Genomic DNA, 6,856 nt, shown 5'->3' with positions numbered 1-6,856 from the left:
TTTAGTTTCAAACAGGAAGAAGGTATCAACTGGGTTTTACAAAGCTTGCCCTGGGCCAGTATTTTTATTACTAACTTGGATGATGGAATACAGAAGATTATTTTAGGTCTGAAGATGATCCCAGGCAGTCAGGTGTGGCAAAGATGCTGAAGGACTAGGATTCAAACCAATAGGGATATGGGAAAGAGATCTGAAAAAAACAGAAGCAATTCAATAACAAACCATGAAAGATGGTACATCGGAATAATCACCTGCATAACTGGAGGCACTTAACAGTTTTGAAAAAAACAATCTGGCATTGATATCATATGAAAAACTGAAGATGAATCAACAGTGTTTTAAAACAGCAAGCACCAGCCCAGAAACAGGAACAGGATAGGTTGGTAAGATGAGGAAAATAATTGTGCTGCTCCATGCTCTATTAACAATATATTTTCTGTGTCACTGTATCTCATTCTGAGCACCTTACTTGAAAGGAACAGAAAAGTGGACCAAGGGATGAAGCACAATCTTGAGCATGGTAGAGCAATGGTAGAAAATGTCACATAAGGAAGGAGACATTTCTAGCCTGAGATAGCAAAGACTAAGATGAGATATTGTAAAAAATACCTTCCTTTCAAAAAGGAAGGGAATATTCTGTTCTCTGTATTCAGCAGGGCTCAAATGCAAAGAATGTGCCTCAGCTGTAGCAAGGGAGAGTTAAATTAAGCATCTGGGAAAATGCTTAAAATTAAGATGCTCTGCAATAGGTTGCCTGGGACAACTGTGAAATCTCTAGTGCTGGAAATTCATTAGACGCACTACAAAGTTCTCCATTTTCTTATCATCATGGGTTTGTGGATTCTAACTCTGGTATTGCACAGACCTATTACATGGTGCCAAACAAGGATGAAATCTTCTGCAAATAGGGTCAAACATTTCTGTAGTTTTGGTTGTTCATACACAGGGCCTTAAAGCCTCAGGCATTCAAAGAAGGTAAAAGAGTGAAGGGCAGGGATAGAGCTGTGAATAAGGAAGTTAAAATCCTGGCAGATTAAAGGGATTGTTTTTTTAGAGGTGCTAAAATATCACAACATTACTGTTTACCCTTTGGATCTATGCTGCAATCTGAGGAGGTGTAAGCTCTGTTTGACACCTTCTCAGCTGATGGGGCATTCAGAACTCTCCGTGTGCTTCACTTGCTTTTCCTCCTGACTTGCTCTGTGTGGTATATATACCATGGTATATTTGGCTAACAGAAGAATTTGATGAACTAAGAAAAAAATAAATTGAAAGAAAAAAAGAGAGAGAAGGGTCTTACAGGTGTGGGCTGAGAGCAGAACGCTGAGGGAAAGAACAAGCTGGCACAAGCAATCAGCACAGAGCAAAATCTACCCTTGCAAAACTGCAGGAAGTTTCACGGAAAATGTGTTAGACTTTTTTCAGCTCAGGAAATGAATGACTACAAAACAATTCTTACCGATAATAATCTGGGTACCTTCAATTTTAAATTGGTCTTCCTTAGAAGTAGATATTATTTTGTAGACCAAAAAATGGTTCCTGGGCAATAACTTAGTGCAGAGCACAGCACTGCATGAATAGAATTAGCATTTGCACAGTTGGTGGTAAAGGCAAAGCAAAAAGGTAGTCACATTTCTATGGATTATTTTGTAAAGTGAAATTAATTCTTGTGGAAAAATGTTAGATAAAGAATCCAGAAGCAAAGTCTCCATTGATTTCAGTAGAGCAGAATCCATTCCTGAGCGAGAACCCAGCCAAATCCAATGTGTAGAGCCAAAGTGCAATGGGTTGCCTGCCGAAAGAGTAATACCCCTGCCTAGGAGCCTAGGGCAGACAGACTGACTGACCTTTTCAGTCCTTGCCATCTCAAATAAGACTGCCAACAATAATGATACCCAGAGATCAAAATACTCATCTGCTTTGTATGAGGGTGAGAAAAGCAGCTGTCTGGATGCTATTTACAAAGAAATGTGTTTAACTTATAGCTAAGTATTTGCCCAAATGCAATAGTTCAGAGGAAGGGCTGTCACTTTCTCTCGGTAGAGGTGTTGAATTTGTTATTTCATGCAAGAAGGGCACTGTCATTGTACTGTGAACAGAGAGCTGAGGAACCTTCACCCAGCAAATTACAGATATATTCACTGAGATGGGCCAGAAACTAGTAAGGCCTGATTTGGAATAGCATCCAGAGGCATCTTCCATAGAAAATTATTCTTTGAATCTCTGAACAGCATTCTCTCTGTCTACTTCTGGCCCTGGGCACTAAATGCAGACCACAGGACACCCAGAGGTTAATAGCCAGCAATTGCTGCTACTGCAGGACTAAGGACTCTTCTGGGCACTACTCAGTGTCTCCCTGACCATTGCAGAAACGAGACAATGGTGATTGCAGCCTTTTGAATGCTAACAAACTTAGCACAGCACCCACTGCTCAGACCTCAGCTCATTCTTTATTTGAACTGTGGCTACTCACTAATAAGACCAAACCTCTTTGATGAGCTGGAGAAATTACTCGATGTAAACTTGAGTTAGGATAAAGAGGAGAATTTCAGCAGCTCCAAGCAGTACATGTCAAGGTTATGTAAAGTCATTTTCATTTTTTCTCATATGCATCTTTTTTTTTAAAGATATCAAAAAGCAAGGTTAAGTTTTCTCAGATAAGACAATCAGAAAACACTGACAGTGTTCTATGGCCTTAAAAGAGGGAATAGCTTTGAAAAACATTTCAAAAGATAACATGTGAAAACTAAGCCATCTTGTCTCTTTGGGAGCTTCTGCATGTACCTAACAGGAAACCCATTTGAGTCCAGAAACTGCACCCTTACTTGGAAACAGTTGATTCTGCCTTTCATCAAACTCCCCCTTTATAGAAAGCTAGGCAGCCTGTGGAAAATAATATTTAATTTAAAACTTATCTCATTATTATGCCTCTCAAAATCTTTGCAAATTTATATTTATTCTATTATCACAAATAATTTCAAACAATGAAAACGGAAGGCATATATTAGAGTTAAACTATAGAAAAACAAAATATGACATAGTGTATCTATTCCACAAGGTTGTTCTTAGACTAACTTATGCTCTTAAAAGTCTGCAGTGATGTGTTTTTTGTCTGGTTTGACATAAAACAGGTCTATAAACACAGGCTATATCAAAAAGCTTCTGCTTACTTGGACCTGAAGTGTCATTCTTTGTGTTTACAGTTTCTCTTTAATCTAATAAAAAAATAAAAGACTGTGTTGGTCCACCTTGATGAGCAATGGCTTTAATTTTCCTGGTGAAACGTGACCTTTTAAGCAATAAGTAGAGTATTTTGTAGAGATTGTTGCCAATAGATGTTTGGAAGATAAGGAGTAGGGAAGGGATTGTATTCTTATTTCCTGGATTAAGCAAAAAACTACTGTGAACATTCTCAAACAGACACATTGTACTTGTGTATTTGGCAGTATTTTCTGCCCAGGGGAAATAAAACACTTGGTGATTCTCCACAGCTTGTACATGAAATTGGACGAAATAACTACTACTTCTTGAAGAATCTAGGAAATGACTGTATTAGCACAGTGTTAGTAACCTAGATCAAAACAACAGAAGATGCCAACTGTATTGCTTGGAAATGCTGACCCTTCTTTCAGCTAAGGCTCTCTGAGCTTCTGTTCCCAGCGTGGGGACATCGGTGGGTCACACAAACAGTTCCACTTCCACAGCTGTTGGAGAGGAGTCATCCAAAAAATTTAATACCCTTCACCTCCAGAGAAACTTTATTCAAATATAATGTTAATCAAGAAGCTCTTTTCCCAAGCTGACCTTTTCCTCTAGATAATTCAGTCAGAGAAATGGAGCTGGTTTGTCTTTCATGCCTAGTCCAACCTTCCCTTTGTTCTTCAATTTGTAAATGTGTCAAATATAATTAAAACTGACAGAGGCCAAGGTTAAATCAAACAAAATCTAAACATTGTTTGTGTTATTTGGTTGATGCAAAGCTTTTACCATAAAAGGCTTTTAGATAAATGAATTTGGCTATTAGAGTGCTGCAGCACTGAAACTTTGCTCCAACTGTTTGAACTTTTCAGGGACACTGTCAGGTCAGCTTAGATTCAAAACTTAATACATGGCTGGGGTTCTCAAATTGCCTAAGGGAATTAGGTACCTGACTTCTATCATAAGTCAGTCTGTGGTGGAAGTTAATTGACTTCCAGCAGGATTTAAATGCCTTTGAAGAATCTGTTCATGTCCTTGCAAAAAGATGCCCATGTCCTTCATGGAGATAAATGAGTGTAACTACTTTCACACCTACATACCAGCAAAGCATCTGATGGACACATTTTACAAAACCTAAACTATCAAGAAAACCCTAAGACCTACCTCTACTTATTTGATTGTATTTTGATTAGCACCAGATATTTTCTTTCAATGTGCAATGATTATACTGTCCAATAATGATATTATTAAGATGTGGCATAACTATAAGACTAAATTTCAGCAGATTACTCCATTAAGGGCTTTCAGTTTCAGCCTACCAGGCTGCAACCTGCAGTTTAACCCACTAATTTTAAAGTGACCTTTTAAAGTGCAGATTCAGAATCTCAATGCATCCAAGGTTTTCCCCCAAGCATTTTTGCCTTAAAAACCCCACCCCCATATCTCAACAGCCACCATAAAAATTCATGGCAGGCAATAGAGAAGCTCAGTACTTTTGAAAAGAGGTTTCTGTCTTGTTGACTGAGATTATAGTGTTAAGCAATATAACATAAAAATTTACACAGCTTTGAAAATAGATCTTTGACTATCTTATTTAATTCTTCATTGCTGCTTAAAAAAGCAATGCAAGAAATGTGATATCATCTGTACTTTTATTGCAACTTACTTTTCACACAGGGTGGGCATTTGTCACTCCTATGTTAAATTCTCCTCTTTTTTTGGTACGTGTAAGTTTGTATCTCCACTTGTTTTGAGAATTTAATAACTTGATACTACATTATGAACAGAGCTTTTGGGGATTTCTCTCTTCAATGCCTTTAGAAAAAACAACTGTAGTAGTACTATGGGACTGTAGTCAGAAATTTCTCTCTGATCTTAAAAGTCTTATTTATTTATCCACAGATATTCTCTAACTATTCTACTGGTCTCCTTGGCAAAGCTACCTCATTCAGTGTTGATCATGGCTGCCATAAGGGGAACTCAGTGACAAAGTCAGAGGTCTCTTAGGGACAGGATGACATCATGGTACAAGATGGCACAGTGACAGAATATGCCCGTCCTTCATCTCTGGCAATTGACATCTGAATAGAGATGATTAGTGCAGCTATTTCCTCATTATCTTCAGTGGACATGAAATCCAACCACAAGTGCAGAGATCTTGCACCTGGCAGGCTTGGCTCATGAAGAAGGCAGTGCTTGAGCGAGCAGAAGGTCAGGGCCGATCAGTGAAAACAGAGCTAATGTGCACCGAAGATCCCTCACAGCCTTGTCAAGTCTCTTTTAAAAAGACTATTTATTAGTCCCTTGCTTTCATAACCATAGATGTTTTCAGATCTACTGAAAATAGCTGACAAAGATTCCTCCATGGTGATGAGAAACCAAGGCTGGTTACCAGAAAGAATGGAACAGAGCAACACCACTGTATCATGTCTTCAAACCGTCTGAAAACCCTCCTAATGATTGCTGAAGCAATGGGTTAAGTCCTATAGTATTTCTGCTAGTGGGCAGAGGAATGCATGGGTAACAATGAGATCTTAGGGGATCTTAATGAGGTCTTACAGGCAGTGAACTGAGGTGTTTCTGAATGAATTTGGAAAGAAGGCTTCAGAGCAGTACTTTCCTCTTTTTATAGCCAAGTATTTTTATTCAGTGAGATTGAGACAAAGAAGGCCTTGGGATAAAAAAAAAAAAAAGAAGAAGTGTAACAATGTAATGGATCTTGGGTATTATAATTTCATCTAAAATAACTCAGTGGCAATTTTTGCTAATACACAATCCCCCCAAAAAACCAAATAAGACCACTTTTCTCTCGGATGCTGGGGTTTGGAAGCTGATTCAGATTTTACATGGATGCAAATATGAAGGGATGCTGTTAAGACTATTCCACTGCTGCACAGCTGAGTTGATGGATATCAAAATTTGGACTAATGACTTCAGCTTGAAGCTTTTCTTGTTACTAAGGACAGCAGGATTTGACTTTAAATCAGGATTTTTACCCCTAATAATGTCAAAAGAGATTGCAATTTTTTCTCTAGTTAAGTACATTTGTTGAATATCTGGGGTTAGCTTATTATATGAAATAATAATAATAATAATAATGAATAAAGATATGAAATATCTTATTATATGAAAAGATTCCAGGCTTGTGTTTTCAAATTCAAATATTGATAAAATGAGTATCAAAGTGTTATTCTACAGTATTGTAAACCTAGGTAAAATAATTTTTGGCCAGAATGAAGAAAAAGGCTATGATATTAATTCCTAATACAAATTAAACTGAAGAGGCTATCTGCCTTGTTCTGTATGAGAGAACTATATAATGGTGCTCTAAATTCCTTAAAATTGCAGTATTCTGAAAGGCTTTCCGACTGTGGGAAAACATTTAGTCCTGATGCATACACTATTCTTTTCAGGGGATCAGGTCCTTGGTGACCAATTTTGCTTATTTACACTCTCATATATTGTTTAGCTTTAATGCATTGCATATTTAAAGAAGAATCAGGAATTCAGTCCAGTCTTCCTTAAATTCTTGCTAGACTTTATATTAATTTAATCCTTTATTTCTCCAGCTACCTAATACAAAGGATGATTTCACTGTTATTAAAGAGCACTTCTTTTCCTGTTTTCATATTCTTCTAACTTGTTGTTATTCTTCTCA

Source organism: Corvus brachyrhynchos, unplaced genomic scaffold (assembly GCF_000691975.1).
Source record: "Corvus brachyrhynchos isolate BGI_N302 unplaced genomic scaffold, ASM69197v1 scaffold1, whole genome shotgun sequence".
NCBI lineage: Eukaryota > Metazoa > Chordata > Aves > Passeriformes > Corvidae > Corvus > Corvus brachyrhynchos.
Note: the sequence above shows the minus strand (reverse complement) of the source record.